The sequence below is a fragment of the Nilaparvata lugens genome, chromosome 8, assembly GCF_014356525.2.
Source record: "Nilaparvata lugens isolate BPH chromosome 8, ASM1435652v1, whole genome shotgun sequence".
Taxonomy (NCBI): Eukaryota; Metazoa; Arthropoda; class Insecta; order Hemiptera; family Delphacidae; genus Nilaparvata; species Nilaparvata lugens.
In genome coordinates this window covers 10,590,211-10,609,721 of record NC_052511.1, presented here as the reverse complement: position 1 = coordinate 10,609,721, position 19,511 = coordinate 10,590,211, and the positions used below count along the sequence as shown (strand labels likewise).

The following is a 19,511-nucleotide window of genomic DNA, read 5'->3' as shown; positions in this document are numbered from 1 at the left end:
CCAATAACACAGAATTGATGGCTTAGCTTGATGTACCTTATTGAGCTATGGAATGGTTATTATTCAAAAGTTCATAGGCGTAAAGTAATCCGAGAAGATGGAAATAGTTATTTGTGCAACTAGTGCGCAAAGTGACAGTTTGCTGCACCGAAAGAAACGTATACGCACAAGCCGTAGGCGGAATGATGGTCTCTTGAGTGAAGCAACCGAACTTTGCGCACGTATTTCACATTAAATTTTTCCTACAGTTACCATTGAATATGAAAAGTGGGTAATTATGGGTAAAATTCCTTGAAATCCATCAAATGTTTTTCTGTGTAATTTTATTATTAATAAAAACCTTAATTTATTTAAAATTGAATAATAATAATTGAATTATAATGATTAGTAATCCAATTGAAAATTTATCTGACTGCTTGTAGGGGGTTTATCTTATGTAAGCATTGAAATGACTATAATCAAGGCACATAATGGCAAGGCAACGCTGTTCTCCACTGCCATTATAACGTGGGCCTCACTATGAGTGTTACCAACTTAATTTTGATTTTCCTGCACTGGTGCTCCATAACACCTACTAACTATTTTGCGTTGTCATGCTGCAAATCTGGAGTAAGCAAAGTACTCACTTTGCGCACTAGTGCGGAAAAGTGATCCTTTGCGGCCTGCAATCAGTGCAGAAATGGTCGCTTTTCAAGGTATCTGTAGGAAAAAGTAATTATACAATTAATTATAGATGTTTCGACAGTAAACAGAGTACATAACTCTTGGAAAATTGGATGTTGTTCAATTTACAACACGCGACTGCTCGTGTGATTGAGAATTGTGCGACTACCGGAAGGTTAAAGATTAATATTATCATAGAGGAAGAATGAGTTAGTATTCATTCATTAGATGTGTTCAGTAGGTGTAGTTTTAAATTATTTCATTCTCTAATTATCCGTATTCTCCCATTGAATGTGGATGTACTATTATGTTATTTGTCTGTTTATATTACTGTCCAGTGTCATGGTGGTAATATTATGAGGAATAGATATCGAGACATTGTGAAGTTGGAGAAAAAAATGAAGGACTAAAATACTCTTCGCAGATTTCAATAATAGAAACAGATGTTCGTACTTGAAATTTTGCGGTGTCTGCAACATTAAACGGCGCAATAAAGAAATTCTGTTGGTCTGAGATGTGCTTTGCGGAATCTCACAGCTGGCGTGAAGTCAAGAAGGAGGCCAGATATTCCAAGACCCAAGAAACCAAGTAAAGGGTCCGACTATAGTCTATTATTGTGAATAGTAAGGGCCTAATGCGGTCGGTCCTAACCCTATTCACCCTTAGTTCAGCTTCCTCAAGGTGGTATTCTTGTCAGGGAGAACTTACCCTCTTCTATTTTTTCCTCTCCTTTTTTTTTCTCTTTCCTGTTCCTTAGATCCTCTAATTTTTCTTTGCTTAATGTTGTTTTTGATGTTTTCTATATTTCAAAACTTAATTGTTATTCCTGTTATTCTTCCCGATCATCAAACTCCTCTTCAATAATTAAATTATTATAGTAGCAAGAAGCAATCTATTATTTGATTATTTATTTATTTATTCATAGACAATGCAGGTAAGAACTACAGGCATTCACCCAAAACTGCTTCAAACCTTAATTTGGAATACACAGTCTAGAGGTTATGTAAATGATTGTTCAATTCACACACTATTTTGAGTCCAAAAAATTTATGTACTACAATAATTTCGAATTTATCAGATAAATTAATTTTAAAACAAATCCAAACAAAAATCTTCCTTCACAATCACAAAAAATATTAAAAACTCCACTTAAATCCACAAATTATACTCGTGTTAAAATTCTAAACATTATTATGAACCAAATTATTAATAATTACAAACTACAATAATTAAATTACCAACAAATACAACTTTCTCCTTCACCACTGTTATCCTATTTTCCTCTTTTAACTCATCTCTTGTCAACCCCTTATTATTATCTTTTTCTTAGTCCACATACTCATCATTTTCATTAGCCATCACTCCTCCGTTCTCAACTGTACCACTCCTCTAGTATATTGTTCTTCTCTTTTGTTTCACTATTCTCAGTGTAATCGGAAATAATTTGCTCACTTTTCTATTCCTTATTCTTCACTTCCCTATGTATTATAATTTTTTTCTCCGCCTCATCCTCCTTCTACCACCACCTAATTACTCGCATTATTGATTTTCTCTTGGATTTTGTAATAGAACTCTCTTTTGTCTTCCAATCATCCTTATTTCCTCCATTTATATGCATTCCGCATGAATTATCCACTTTTCTCCCTTCTTATTATTTCTCTTTTCAAATTCATACTCATTTTTTCCCATTCTTCAACTACTTTCCACCTTTTTATTACCATCCATTTATTCATTCTCTTTACCTGTTTCTCCGTATATTTCTTTCACTTTGTCACTACTTCATCTTCTCACTGTCTCTCACCCGGTCGTGTGTTGATGGAGAGGATATTATTTTATATTCTTTTGAGAGAATCGACAATTATTTGTTGAAACACCGCCGATTTATGAAGTTACATTACAATTTTATATTATCATTATTCTAATTGCATTTTAATCTTCATTTTCATTGATTAATTTTTTATACTTTATGAAATTCGTTGAATAATTAGCATTACCCTCATTCAATGTAAATTATTGCATAACCCAGTAAATATTGTAACATACATAAATAAAGAAATCTAATCTAATCTAATCTTCCTATTCCATTTCATCCTCATTTTTTCTCTTTTTTCTTTCCTCTTGGACTCTCTTCGTTTATTATTAATTCGTTCTCTCCCTTTTCCTCCCCAACACTCGTCTCAACTTCTCTATCATTTTCTTCTTCATCTTCCTTCCTATTTTTGTATTAATTCTCCTCCTCATTCTTGTCTATCTTTCTCTCCCACTCCACTACAAGTCTCATCTTCTTTCTCTTTTTTTTATCCCACCCTTCTCAACATCGTACACCCGGTATCAGTGTAGCAGTCATTGTAAGTTTTTTTTCTAATGCCACTGATGTGCTTTGGCAGATCCCACTTTGGGTCACCGCTGCACAGAACGATGCAGTTTAACTGCGCCTTATTCTTTTTCACTTAGTACCGTCTGCACTTTCTCAACCGGCTGAATGCACAGTCATGGAGTTCCCTGATTCGATCCCTGCAAACTCGAGAATCTTTCTCTCTCTCGGACTATCAAACAGAACATTGGAATCCATTTTCAGATTTGCTTCGATTTTTCACAATTAATTTGATAGGCATTAGTCAAAATAATCAAAATTGTCAACTTGGAATATCATGGAAGAATTAAGCTTGAAAGTGCTGATATGTTGGAGCATAACAAAGCAAAACAATGTATCTGATTGAAGGTTTCTGTACCTCTAATGTAGTTGTATTTCAATTATAAGGATTATGGGTCATTTCAAAATGATTCCTCAAGCCCTTCCCTGTTAATTGATTCTTCAAACTCATATTCTTGTTAATTACAATGCAATGTGACTCAATATTTCTATTGGTTTTAAACTCAAAACCTATCCCCACTCCTACCATTGTAACAGACTTGATCCCAGATGGTTGATGATAAAAATCATCAACTTCTGAATAATTATTGTTCAAATAGGCATAGAAAATAAGCTACATCATTGTTTATTATAGTTACATGGGGCCGTATTTGAGAAGAGTTTTTGTGAACAATAAGTGCAGCTCTCATCCAAATTTCCTATGTATTTGTGGTAGGGATGCTATGGAGGGGAAAATATAGTCATGAATTATGGAGAATAAGCCTTAACGATAACCAGGATAAGCCAAAGATACACCAGGTTGATTTTCCTATAGATGATTCACAACATCGGTAATAAACTATTGGTATAAGACTTATACTTAGTATATATACTTAATACTTAGTATGAATCATAAATTATGAACTATTATAAAATCATAATTGGAGTATAAACTATCGGTAATACGCATTATTTAATATAAAATATAGATATGAATTATGGTCTTTAAGCCTCCGCAAATACCACGGTAATAATTATTGTTCAATAGATTGGACAAAATGAACGAGATTTTTGTCGCAGTATTATGAGTCCTTGTTGTTGGAATATGTAAAGTAACAAAATACATTAATTCTTGAGAAAAGTGAGAGAGAAACAGAAAAAGGGAAAACGACCAGAGCTTGAAATATATATTAAGATAAACAAAGATCAGCAAAGAAGCCAGATAATGCGGTTACTGTTTAATGAGGCTCAAAAGGCTGATTTAATAGTGTGAATTTGAAATGGGTGGAATAACACTGTACAAGGGGGGGAATGGGGTGAAGGGATTAAGGCAGGGTTCCAGTGAGAGTAGAGGGGGGAAGCAGATATCCCCCGAGTCATGGTGGTGGAATAAAGTACGATAATGGGTATTTGTGAAATGCCTCTTATCGCCGTGTAGTGCGAGGCTGGAATTTCTCTCGTCTTTTATCATGTCGGCCGTATGCATGCACTTGAATCACCCCTTTTCCATTCTGTCAGCTCCCTATCTCTGGTCTCCCCCTATCTTGCTATTCCTTCTTTTATTCTTATTCCTCTTCAAATATTTTTTACTCTTTTTTCCCTTTCTTGCTCTTCTTACTCACTCCCACCCTCATTGCCAGCTCCCTATCTTGTTATTTTCTCTTCCATTCGTTTTCCTCTTCTTCTTTTTCTTCCCTATATTGCTATTCTCTCGTTTATTCTTATTCCTTTTCAAATAGTTTTTATTCTTTTCTCCCTTTCTTGCTCTTCCTACTCTTCACCTCCCTTTGCCAGCTCCCGATCTTATTATTCTCTCTCCCATTCGTTTTCCTCTTCAAATACTTTCCATTCTTCTTCTCTTCTCTTCCTCTTTTCACTCACTGCCTCCCCCCCCCCTCGTTGCCAGCTCTGGTTTATTGGTATTATTCTCCTTCTCTTGTCATTTTTCTCCTCTCACCTTGCTTTTCCATATCAATTCCTCCTTTTTTCCTCCCTTGCTAGCTCCTTTATTTTGTATTATTGTTCTTCTTCGATTGCCATCCTTACGTACGGTTTCTTCTCCCTTTCTCATTATGCTTCTTCATATTTTGTTCTTTTCCAGAGTGCAATGCATGTGCATTTGTTTTTTCATTTTTCCCCTCACTGTCCTCTCTCTTTACTTCTGCACTAGTTTTCTGAATTCCTTTTCTAGTCTCGTTTTTCTTGGTCAGTTTTGGATGAAATTAAATAGAGAATGCATTTATTCAAATGCTAATTAATATATAATTATTATTGAACGAAAATCCTAAATAAATGCTGCAAATCACCCCGAAGACCTCTGCTACTGCAGACATTGACAACAGGGCTAACAGCTAGATGGAAATTCGATGAGAACTACTATCCAAAAATTAGTTGCCAGCCCGGGAATCGAACACGGTACCTCCCAATTGCCAGTCAGGAATGCTTGCCCTTACACCAAACTGACAATCTCTGGATAGCGGCGCTCATTTTATACGATTTTTTTTTTTTTGATAGTAGTTCTCATCGAATTTCCATCCAGCTGTTAGCCCTGTTGTCAATGTCTGCAGTAGCAGAGGTCTTCGGGGTGATTTGCAGCATTTATTTAGGATTTTCGTTCAATAATAATTGGTCAGTTTTCTTCAGCTCCTTCCTATCTCTTCAACCTTCCAATATTTTATTATCATTCACTCTATACTTACCTAAACTTACTGCTTCCCATGTTATCAGTACTTTTTCCCTATTGGATATTTACTCTCCATTGCATTGCTTCTATTTTATTTCAAAAATATTTTATTATTCTCCTCCCTTATATTTTTCTACTCCTCTTCCCATTTTCCCGTCTCCCAGATCTAATTTCCTCAAATGTGATTCTCTTATCCATTTTATGTCCTTGTATTCCCGTTTTTTCTCACTCATTTCATCCTATTCTCGAACACTCTTCTCCTGCTTCTCCTCTGTCCTTATTTTGCTTTCTCTGCTTTTTCGTTCTCTTTTTTTATTTCTTCTATTTCTGTATATCCTCCACTACTTTCTTGTTTTCTTCCTCCTTCATATCTTTTTCTGTTATTCCCTTCACAAATAATGTCAGTTTTGAATATTTCAAGAGCTATGATACTCTACAAATCCTTTCTTCATTCTCCAGAACTAATTGACTATTACATCTTCTACTTATTGAATTCTAAGATTACTAATGATAATACATCAAGTTTGATTATGATTGGGAAAAATCTGAATCAAACGGAATTGTGATAAGTTTGTAGAGTAATGAGGATGAGAGATTTCTATTTTTCCCCATGAATGATGTCACTTTTCAGGTTTGCAAGGGTATCATAACTCTACAAATCCTTTATCCATAGTCCAGAATTTATCCACTATCGCATTATCTTCTTAAATTACAATATTACTAGTAAAATACATCAAATGTGATTAGGATCGAGAAAAGTCTGAATCAAATTGGAATTGAAAGAAGTTTGTGAAGGGAATTGATAAGGATTGAAGATTTCGAAAAATGGGAGAAACAGGATGGATGAATTTCTTATTTATTTATTTTATCACACAATTTTCTCATTAAATCACTTGATAGAGCAACGCTCCAGTGATGTATGAAAAGTCAACTTTAAAGGTGCGTACAGATATACGCGCCGCGAACATGAGCAATTTACTTTTAATCAGCCGATGCCAAGCTTTTTATATCTGTATCTTACCGTTTCTGTAAAAATACATTTATAATCAGCTGATTAAAAGTGACTTGCTCATGTTCGCGGCGCGTATATCTGTACGTACCTTAATATAAATGGGAACAATGAATGAATGAATGAATAGATGAATGATATCATGATACTGTGAAGATTTTTCCAAAAAATTCCCCAAATTTCTAAAATAGTGATTTAGAAAGCAGTTGGAAGAAACTCAGTCGGAATCTCATGAGAAGATAACACAGTTGGAAGGAAAGAAAAGGGGAAAGAAAGAAAGCAATACAAGACATGGTTGCAGTGAGCATTCCTTGCACGTTCCAACTTTAAATCCAGCTCTTCTCAATTTCTCTCTAAGTGCCATAAAAAATAATTTATAGAAAGTCTGGGTATGTTCTCTATCTGGGGCACGATCCCTGCTTAAATCAGCGCGGCAAGAATTGGATGTCTTTTTGTGTCTGCGAGAAGATACGAGAATGGTGCAAAAGGGTGGAGAGGTAGGGAGGAAAGGGAAAAACAGGAAAAAGAGGGGAAGCGAGTTTTGGAAAATACGAAAATGGGGGAAAAGGAAGGAGAGGTTGGGAGGAGAGGAAAAAACAGGAGAAAGAGAAAAGCAAGTTTTGGAAAATGACTTTCTGTCTAGTCCCGTCTTTCTTCCAAATACACTGAACCAATATCTTGCACAGAATAATTCGTAATTCCGCAAGCTCTTTGGCATTCTATAGTGTTCCCAATGCCATACAATGGGCATGGTAATACGTAATATGAACCTGGTGCCATGTGTCTGTGAGGTCATGAATGTAATAGTAAATGTTATTGGTAAAACAAAAATGTCAAGTTTGTTGACAACATGCAGCTGAGAATTGAATAATAAGATCAATATTACATTGTTTTCTAGCTCGTACTAATGACGGATATCTGAGGCATTTTGAGCGAGTTCTCCAGTCAGGGGCTCACCAGTTAAAACAAATTTAGTTTGTGATGAAAAGTACGTATCTATAAACGATTTTTTCATTTTTTTTTACTTTCCTTGCCCCTATTACCATAGGTGAGGAAAGTATTGCTTTCCGAAAAAAATTAAGGTACCCCAATTTACAAATTTCTATACGTTTCAAAGTCCCCTGAGTCCAAAAAAGTGGTTTTTGGGTATTGGTCTGTATGTGTGTGTGTATGAGTGTATGTGCGTCTGTGTACACGATATCTCATCTCCCAATTAACGGAATGACTTGAAATTTGGAACTTAAGGTCCTTACAATATAAGGATCCGACACGAACAATTTCGATCTGATGCAATTGAAGATGACGGATAAAATGGTAAAAATGTTGTCAAAAACAGGGTTTCTCGCGATTTTCTCAAAAACGGCTCCAACGATTTTGATCAAATTTATACCTAAAATAGTCATTGATAAGCTCTATCAACTGCCACTAGTCCCATATCTGTAAAAATTTCAGGAGCTTCACCCCATCTATGCAAAGTTTGATTCCCAATTATCAGGCTTTGGATACAATTTAAACAAAAAATTCCAAGTGGAAAAGATTGAGCATGAAAATCTCTTCAATTGATGTTTTGTAACATTTCCACCTAAAATTTAAAATAAGCTCGAAATTCGAGAAAATGTTATTATTTCAATAAATTACAAACTGTTGGCAACTGTTGATTCTATTAAATCATTCACTATGAAGAGATAGCAAACTTCGTGTGTCTCCAGCGTTATTGTCCTGTCACCAGCTGGCTTGGATCTTTGAATAGTAGACTTGAGATGCGCGGGAACACTAGCGTCAGGTGATAAATTTTCATAACGGCAAGGAAAGTTGTATGAGTGCGCCACACCAGATTTTTTGTGCCATAATATGCTAACACCACGTTTACATGTGGATATGGCTGTATTTATCATAATGTGTTTCATACGGGGTTTAAACGAACAGCTGATATTCTTTCGTTTAAACTGAGTATCTGCATACGGGCCTGAGTCAATCATAATTTATTGAATATCGGGGACTCAGCTTCGCTCTGGATTACAAAAGCATAAAAAATGTTTTACGAAAGAAGAAAATATAATAACATTCATAGTTCATACAGAAATGTTCTATCCAATCACAGTAAATTGAGATTAATTCCCAGAGGAATGCGAAAATTTCCCTCACAAAGGCCCGGTTGCACAAAAGCCGGTTAAATTTTAATCATGATTAATTTCACGTGAACCGAATCAGAGAATACCATTTCAAAAAGATGGATCTACTTGAATTAATCAGGATTGAAAATAACCCGGTTTTTTGCAACCGACACTAAGTACCTGATTGAATGATTACAAAAGTTCAACAGCTGAGTCAAAATTTTGACACAGTCCCACACACATGAACTCGCTCACTCACTTCCAACACCAACAGACGACGAAATAATTATTATTATCTGTTTTACCATGGATGAATAATAATATTATCCTTCGAAGCAAGCACGGAGAGAAACTATAATGAAATTTTATAGAATAATGGCTGCTCCAGTCCTCCTCTACGGAAGTGAGTCGTGGGTTACAACTAAACCCCTAGAGAGTAGAGTGCAGGCGGCGGAGATGCGATTCCTCCGGAGAACCAAGGGCTGCGATAGAAGGGACCACATCAGAAACGATGATATCCGAGCAGAGTTAGGAATTTACAGCTTGTTAGAAAAAGTCACTCAATACCGGAAGCAGTGGAAAGACCATGTGGAAAGTTTGCCGGCAGAAAGGCTTCCACTACAGATATTGAATTATAAACCGGCAGGGAAAAGATCTATTGGTAAGCCACGGAAAAGATGGCAATAAATTCACTACTTGTATATATTATAGCGTAATTTTGTAATTGAAGTATAGATATTAATAAGCTGTTTGTAAGTCGGAACAGGCATTAACCTAATCCTTGTACGTAAGATGATGATGATGTCCTTCAGCGAGTTTTCCCAGGGATACATAGAGCAATCGAATTTTTATATTATGAACCTAATGTGTTCTGAATTTCGTGAGAATCGTTAGAGCCGTTTTCGAGATCCGGTGAAATACAAACATAGGAACATTCAAACATCTAAACATGTTAACATCTAAACATGTAAACATCCAAAAATCTAAATATATAAATATATAAACAGAAATTGCTCCTTTAATAGTATTGGATGAACTAGCAACTGGGATAGTTTTAGTGGGAGTTTCTTATTGGTTGCTAAGCAACTAATACGTGCTTGGCTATAACCGTTCCTAGGAATCATGATTAAACTCGGCCCTATAAGTCATGCTTTCTGATTTCAGAAACTATACTATGAATATGAAATAAATGTACAGCAACTACAAGAGTATATCGCGACTATTTATTACACATTATTTATGACTAATTATTACACATTCATACATGCTCTCCACGATGAATAAATTTCACTCAAAATGCCAATAATTTTTTAATAATTTCAGTAATATTCAAACCTATCTAACCAATTAATTGAATTGAATGGAATTACTACAGAAAGACTTCCTACGATCCTTAGTATCACATCTCTTCCCAGCTCCAATTCTACTTCTGGACTTCCTTGTTTATTTTATCTATTCCTCTATCCCCCTCCTTGTCTGTCCCACGGTTAAGTGAGACCAGAAACGTCTCCCTTCTTTTCCACTATTCCTAAGCACTTTTTACGATTCAGTTCAATGTTTTTACTGGCGTATAAAAGCCATTGAAGGGGCAATTGAATAGCTTGAAGTACATCTACTCAGTACATAATAGTGCCATCTGTATGTATATGGGTACGCCCAGAAGGAAAGGGGGTCCACAAATGAGGGTGCTTTATCTTCTTCATTGATACCCCTCTACCGCCATCTTATTCTTCCGATTTTCTTTTTATCTCCCTTCATCACCCTTTCTGTCTCTTTATTTGGAAAAGACACCGGATTCCACTGAAAAATGTGAGCATTTAAAGTGGAATTCTTCTTTTACTTTTTTGATTAGACTACTCTACTAATGAAGCCTATAAATCTGACTGAATCTGATTCAAACAGTAGTCAAAAGAGGTTCAAAGATAATTATTGCTAATGAATTGTTAATATTGTCTTAATCACTAATTTAATAAAATAATAAACAATTTTCGATATCAGCTTCAGCTCATAGACTAGATATTGACAGAACCACTTAACTATTAAAACAATTCAATATAACAGTGATGGTTAATACAAAAATATCGGAGACCGAGCTTCGCTCTGGAGTACAAAAGCATAAAAAATTATTACGAAAGAAGAAACTATAATAACATTCACAGTTCATACAGAAATGTTCTATCTTATCACAGTGAATTGAGATTAATTCCCAAAGGAATGCAAAAATTTTCCTCACAAAGGACCGGTTGCACAAAAGCCAGATAAATTTTAATCCTGAATAATTTCACGTGAACCAAATCAGAGAAGACCATTTTTGAAAGATGGTTCTACTGGAGTTAATCAGGATTAAAAATAACCAGACTTTTTCGCAACCGGCACTAAGTACCTGATTGGATGATAATAAAAGTTCAACAACTGAGTCATAATTTTGAGTCCCACTCACGTGAACTCACTTCCATCATTAACAGACGACGAAATAATTATTATCAGCTGTTTTTTCAAGGATGAATAATAATCATCCTTTTAATTTCCTTCAGCGAGTTTCCCCAGGAATGAGACCTAGTGCAATCAAATTGTTATATTATAAACCTACTATTTTCTGAATTTCGTGAGAATCGTTAGAGCCGTTTTCGAGATCCGGTAAAATACAAACATGTAAACATATAAACAGAAATTGCTCGTTTAATAGTATAGGATTATCTATTTCTCGTACACTGATAGCATTAAAATTGTCAAGCAACATCTATAGTAGGGGTGTGGCCCTATGATTGGCTATTTGCTATGTTGACCAATGGAGGCTGAGCTCTGCTGTCATTGGCCGAGACTAGACAGTAGACACGTCCAAGTGCAAGTCTTGACCAATGGCAGTGGAGCTCAACCTTCATTGGTCTACAGTTAATGGCCAATCTTAGGGCTCCATTCTGCTATTCAATGTTGAAGCTTTCAGTTTACTAGAGATTAATAATTGTGTATTAACTTACACTAGTATATTCAATTGTTTCGATAATTTAGTGGTTTTGTAAATATCAAGTCGTTCCCATTAAGAATGACAAGAGCTCATTATCCTTGAGAATAAGCGAACAAAGTAGTATTTCAAAATATATGATCAGGAATTCAATGAGTCCGTGCACAAAAATGTAATCTTGCAGTATAGTAAAGAAAACAATGGATAGATGACTAAAAATTATTCTGGAATTGAAGGATGTGAAATGGAAATTGAGTATTACAATATTGCTTTTTGAATAATTTATCTGTATTTTACTGGTATTTACCATGATACCTGGTTATGATTCTTCATATTTAAGCATAGCCTCCTCTGATACATTATGTATTAGAGGAGGCTATGACTAGTAGTTCTGTGAACAGTAGACCTCACGCAGTATTCTCATACACAAGTACCTGATTGAAACTATAGACTTTATGGAATACAGCAATAGACTGGCTTCTCCACACATCTGTGTAATCAATTGTCAGCTGATTTATGATGAATAATGAATGAATTCTGATTTGTACTCTAATATTGGCGTATGAAGGTGTCTCCTTTTCCCTTTTATATTATCCTTGAAATGCAAAATTTCCAAAGACCTTGTATATACGTCGACGCGCAATTAAAAAAGGAACAAACCTGTCAAATTTCATGGAAATCTATTACCGCGTTTCGCCGTAAATGCGCAACATATAAACATTTAAACAATAAGAGAAATGCCAAACCGTCGAGTTGAATCTTAGACCTCACTTCGCTCGGTCAATCATATGTTCATCAATGACTCCAAATTTTTTCATCATTGCATAACTTAACTTAGAGGCATCGTTAGAGGCATCGATCTTCACCGCGACTTACTTGTTATATTTGCTCTTCAAGACTTTTTAGTGTTTATCACTGGAATTAAAATTAGTATCCAAATTACAATGATAGATAAGGACATTTATGCATTGTTTTCATTCGTATTAAGATTAGTTGTAGTAAATTAAAGATTGAGAGAAAAAAAACAGAACCAAGATATAAACAGACTTCTTCTCTTTTCACGAGCATTTTCCATGAATTTTAGAAAATTTCGGGAATTGTTCATATAAGACAAGCTTAGTCTCTCTAGTCTCACAACTAATCATCAATCAATCAATCAATCAATCATTTATCCTTCCATTTTCATGGAAAATACAATGTTGAATTAGACACCCAGCCACAAATTACCGCGCTTCGCCGTAAATGCGCAACATATAAACATTTAAACATTAAGAGAAATGCCAAACCGTCGACTTGAATCTTAGATCTCACTTCGCTCGGTCAATTAAGTCATACAGATTCACTACAGATTGTATTATTTTGTAGTGGTTTGGTGTAGCTCTACACTAGTATTCAATGTTTACCAGTAATCGAATTAATTTTTAATATTTTTTGTACTATTACTATGACTGTATAATTAATCACTGTAGTTTTTTGACATGGAAGTAATTTTCGGGAGTAATCCTGTATGCTTCCATGTTTCCATGAATAAGTATCAGCCCGGGCAAGATATTTATCTCGGGCCACTCCCGTGTTTCGGATGGACACGTTAAGCCGTCGGTCCCGGCTGCCTGAGAAGCAGTCGTTAGGTCATGTCAGAGACCCTGAAATTGATCAGTTGCGACCTGAAAACTCTGACACCAGACCTGAGCCAGCCAGGTCACACGATATTATTATTATTAGGAATAAATAAATAAATTATCATTTCACACAAACTCTTGGTTGAAAAATGTCGAATAAGGTCAAGGAGATCAATTCATTTTTGGATTCGTTCTTAAAATGGAGTAACCTGCCAACGTGTTTGTAAATCAAACTCCACTTGATCTCCAGAAGTTTGATTTCCATAAAATCGATTTCGCTGTGGAATTTCCGATCCTCGGTGGTACTGCGAGGATCTAGCGGCGAGGATACATTGGAAATTGGAACTTCAAGATAAGCATGATTAATGTCGGGAGAAGGGTGCTTGCACTTGCTGGAGTGAGAGGGAGATTTACAGTAAGAGCTAGAGGAAGGGAGACGTGAGAGTGGAACTAATCCTGAAATTTAAAGCGACATAAAAATGTCGGCTTGGTGATGTGCTCTCACACATACACATGCACATGTACACACACATGCGGGGTAACCACGTGCAGCTTCCGCACGCACATGCACTGGTGGGAGTTCTTGTAGAGGACAAGGAGATAAGCATTGGAGAAATTATTGTAGAGAGAAAAGAGTTGGTAGGATGGTAGTGAAGTTGTAGAATAAGGAAGAATTTGACAGGAGGAGATGAAATATAACTTAAGATGGATAATTCAAATACCCTTCAAATAGCTATCAGATAAATGGGTTGATTTCTGTTAAAAACAAAATTAAATAGAAATGGGAAGAAGAAAGATTACAAGGAAATGAAATATTCATTCAAGTAGTATGAGGATACCTGTTGATGGATAATTTGGAGGTATAGAAAAATTTTAAGATAAGAAAATTAAGAAAAATGTTAAGGATTTTGATGATAAAGGAGGAGTAAATAATGTAATGATAGATAATGGTCAAGATATGTCAAAGGGAGATATTAATTGGAAATATGCTTTGGTTTTAAAGCATCTAAATTTAAAAATCTACTTTGTGAAAATTTTGGACTGAAAATTTTTTGGAGTAAACAGCACTTAATAGACTGAATCTATTTCGGACTATGTGTAAACTTATCTGAATTTGGGAGAGGTATAGCACAAGGTTACCTTATTTTTTCCCTCCCGATCATTTTGATGATGTTCTTATTGTATGAATCAATAGATAAAATCATTGTCATTCTAAGAGGAAACATTTAGAAAAAGTAAGATTATGATAGAATGAGCAATTCAATGAAACATATTCATACAAAAATATAGATGTATGAATTGTTCATATGTGGTTTTTAGAAAGAGTGAGATTATGATAGAATGAACAATCAAATGTATGATGGACTGAATGACACATACAATAAAGATACAATAATAATGATAATAATAATAATAATAATACACCAATAAAGATGTATGGTTTGTTCAAATGTGGTTTATGTAAGATCACTCTTATGGTGGTGATCCACTGCTTGAGGAATATATCAATTTTTTTTCACTTTTTGTGTAGTTGAGAAGTTGATATTGTGGTAATTATTCATATTGAATGAAGAAGACTAAGAAATTGTCAAAAAACCACAGATTTATTGATACTTAGAAAGACCGGTTTCGGTTATTACACCATTGTGAATCTCTGATTTATCAGAGAATGACAATTGATAATAACCGTGTAATCTGATTTATCAGAGATTGACAATGGTGTTATAACCGAAACCGGTCTTTCTAAGTATCAATGAATCTGTGGTTTTTTGACAATTTCTTAGTCTTTTTTATTCAATTCTGTATAAATATTTAAAAAAATTGAAATAAGGTTCGATGAAACAATATAGAATGAAACATTTAAAAGATATAGTGCCGGTCGCACAGCAGCCGGTTATATTTTAACCGTGATTAATTCCTCGAGAACCAATCAGAGAAGCCGTCTTATCAGAAAGGCCTTCTATGATTGGTTCTCGTGGAATTAATCATGGTTAAAATTTAACCGGCTGCTGTGCAACCGGGCCCTAATATTGAATCAATAATCAAGAGGAGGATGAAAGAATATGGAGAAGAAAATTGGTTGAAATTGAAAATGAAAGAATGGTATGAAGAGGATATAAAATATGGAACTACATACTATGTTATGTACATTTTTTTTAAATACTGTAGAGGAAAGAAAACAAGAAAGATGAAGAATTAAAGACGTGGATAAGTGAGATATAAAGTGTAATTAAGAGGAGAAGGATCATATTGGATAAAAATTGAGAAAAGGTACCCCAATCTTGAGCATTGTGAAGGAAAATGATGAAAAAAGATTCAGATAAAACTGAAAAGCATATAAAAAAAGAGGAGACGTTATACATTCACAGTAGAGTGGGACAGAGATTACAAGACACGAAAGAGTTATAAGAACGTCAGGCAAGAATAATGAAGTTGTTAGCTTCTGTTAATGGCGGATAACTTGAATAGGTTGAGCACGGCCAAGGTGACATTTCACGATAAAAATGAACGATAAGCGTGTTTGAATTTACATTTGGATTAATGGCGGGAGTTCAAAATGTCAAGGATGGACTTGGACATTCTGAGAAATCATAGAGCATGAGTTTGTAATGTTGCTGTGTCTTGGTCAGGAATAAAATATCATTAATATTCATTGAACTCACACTGTTGATATATAATTATTGATTTAATTGGACTATTTCCATTGAATGGTTGCGTGATTCAGATACATCTACTAAAAGCTATTTGAATTATTTTTCACTTGAAAGTTACATCATTCTACATTGTGAAGTTTCGCATTATTTGTCAATTCTCACACTGTTGATATATTCAATTATTTTTATCATTTTATAACTTATTGATTTAATTGGACTATTTCCATTGAATGGTTGCGTGATTTAGATACATTGACTAGTAGCTATTTGAATTATTTTTCACTTGAAAGTTACATCATTCTACATTGTGAAGTTTTGCATTATTTGTCGATTATGATACACTTAACATTTATGTTCACGATTATGGAACTCTCTGCATTTCAGCAGTATTGTCTCCTACGTGTTTCACATTCATGGAACATAATAAATTAAAAATTGTAAAGTGAACGTTAATAATCTATTATTTAGGAAGTTTCTCATCACTGAAGTTATGTATAGTATTTTTCCTACAGTTACGTTGAAAAGTGGCCATTGCTGCACTGATTACAGAACGCGAAGAATCACTTTTCCGCTCTAGTGCGGGAAAATTTTTTTCTGCACTCCAGATTTGCAACATGGCAACGCAAAATAGTTGGTGGGTTATATGGAGGATTAGTGCAGGAAAACCAAAATTAAGTTGGTAACAATGACTGTGGTATACCTCACTGCACGTTATAATAATATCAAGGACATCGAGTTCGAGGACAGCCACCACATCATTGACAGTCCCCTTCATTCAAACACTACTAAATTATTCTATTTTATTTATTAATAATAAAATTACACAGAAAAACATTTGATGCATTTCAGGCAATTTTACCCATAATTACCCACTTTTCATATTCAATGGTAACTGTAGGAAAAATTAAATGTTAAATACGTGCGCAAAGTTCCTCTGCTGCACTCAAGAAACCATTCCTTATAAACCATTCCATTAAACGTTTCTTTCGGTGCAGCAAACTGTCACTTTGCGCACTAGTTGCACAAATAATTATTTGTCTGGAATCTACAGATTTCAAATCATATTCCTAGTTCATGACTGCCCCTAATCTCATCATTGTTCACTGATAGAACAATATCAGTTACTCAATTTGAAATTCTATTCAGAAATATACTCATGAATTATTTCAATATCGTTGAAGTTTTCAATTATCAATGGTTTCTCGTAACCATTGTCCTGTACCAAATAAAACTGTAGAATTTAACAATATATTTGTGTTTTTACTTAATTCTTTCTCGTAATATACGTATAACTGTGTTTCTAGCCTGTTATTCTCAATAAGCATTCATAGCAATTCCCGATACATTATAGACTATCAGGATCTTATTGAGAACTTGACAGACTTGAAACTTGATCTACTGAAATCTTGAAGATTTTGAATAGGCCTATTACCATATTCAACGAAATTGAGAATCTATAAGCGAAATTTCAAGCTGATCACTTGAGTAGTTCAGACGTGATGATGCGCGTCATTCGTGAATTTCCTATTCCGTACAATATGTGCAACACGATTCTTCCCTTCATTATATTACGGATTATGATTTGAACATAATCGAAAAAATCATAATGGAATCTCGTAAGAATCCAGTCAATCATCCATCACATAAGTCCCAGGAACATTAACGATCAAGTACTTCATTCCTTTACATATTTCCTCCTCTTACCATAAGGTGCGTACAGACTTTCGCTCTGCTCCGCAATCGAACGTCACTCGAGCAGATCGATTGATGATCGACCGGGGAGCAAGAGTGGAATGCGAGAAGAGCCAACATCTCCCATAACGTTCATGATCGGAGCGAGTTCGGAGCGTGCGTGGAGCGTGCGTGGAGCGTGCGTGGAGCGTGCGTGGAGCGTGCGTGGAGCGAGTGCGGAGCGTGCGCGGAGCGAGTGCGGAGCGTGCGCGGAGCGTGTTGGAGGCGCGTATATCTGTACGCACCTATAGAAATAACAATACAGCTCAGTCTATAAAATAATACTGAATTGTACAGTTGCATTGCTCTCAACTGTACTCCATCATGCGGACGTGATTTTATCACTTGCATGGTTGAATATTTCCACATATTATTAATGTCAAACTATAGTAGGAAAAGTATTTTATGTTTATTATTGCTTGATTGCTTGTTTGTATATTGATGGAAATAAAAATTTACTATTATTAATATAAAAATAATTATATGATTAATTACGATTAGATTGGAATTATAATATCTCTAAAATTATACCATTGATTGTGGTTGGCAACAGTTGATGAATACAACAGAATTAAAAAAAAAATGAATATCCAACTAATCATTCTTTGTATCATCAAATCTTATCAAACCTTCGTTAAGTAACGTTATCAAATCTTCAATTTTATTCGTAAAAACCGCTTAATGGTGAGAATGAGATAATAAGTCCCTATTATTCAACCGTGCTTGGACTTTGCAGATAAACGGCGAGCTCAGCCAAAAACTGGTGGCAAAGGATTAAGCCCCCCCCCACACACACACACACACACACATACACACACGCAACACACATGCACTGCACTAATCTATTCACTCATTCTCAGACGGCGAGAAAGTTTGCTAACAACTTAAAACAATTTCGTATGCAAAGACCACACTGCTCTGCATAATTACATCCCAGTGCGGCGCCCGAGATAAAAAATATTTATATTCTTTAATGTTGAAATTTTGCGAAACGTGAACAAGAATTAAACAAGTTTCAAATTGAGAATATAAATCGGGAAAGGAGGCGCCCCGGGTTTTGTGTACTTTTCTGCTATGCGGATCCTGGAAGTGAGAGGGGGATTAGGGTTGTGTGTGGGTGTGAGTGAGGAGGAAAGTTTAATTCCGTTAAGGTACACAAAGTGTACCTCCTCATCCCTGTCTCATTTCCCCCTCCTCCTCATCTTCCTCACACACCCTTCCCACAACTTTTCCAGTTCCCACCATTTTCGCGAACGTTAGCGCTTACTCCTTACCCCCTCACTACCATCCCTTCTCCAGCTACCAACCTCCACGATCTCATTCGAGCTGCAATTTATTGCATTAATTAAAACTGCTGTTTAATTAGGAAATGGGTGCGGTGAAGAGTAAGTTCGGTATTTTCGAAATTAAGGATGACTGGGGTAAGGCATTTCTAGCTCTTAACTTCTACCCTTCTCCTACCCTGTGAAGATACAGCACTCCTCAAGGAGTAGGAGGATACATACTGGCTCTCCCACATAACACCAATTTAATATGTCCCCGGTAGCCTGGTAACTGGTAATCTACGCGCTTAAACTTCAAACTTGTAGGTAAGTTCAAGTTGAACTCCGCTTGCGAGCAACTTGTGCTTCGCCAGGCTTTGAATTTAGAGTAGGCTCATGATGGCACTAAAAATCACTCGAAAATGGCTGCTACCATTCTTGAAAGCTGCTTCTTTAACGAA

The 19,511-nt window shown here is 35.4% G+C and overlaps 1 long non-coding RNA gene across 1 annotated transcript; it reads left to right on the top strand.

Moving 5' to 3' along the window:
- Positions 1-10,290: 10,290 nt before the first annotated feature.
- Positions 10,291-18,240, top strand: LOC120352623. The gene is made up of 3 exons (XR_005571973.1): positions 10,291-10,300; positions 13,654-13,655; positions 18,086-18,240. It is a non-coding gene; the product is annotated as an uncharacterized LOC120352623 (long non-coding RNA).
- The last annotated feature ends 1,271 nt before the right edge of the window (positions 18,241-19,511 follow it).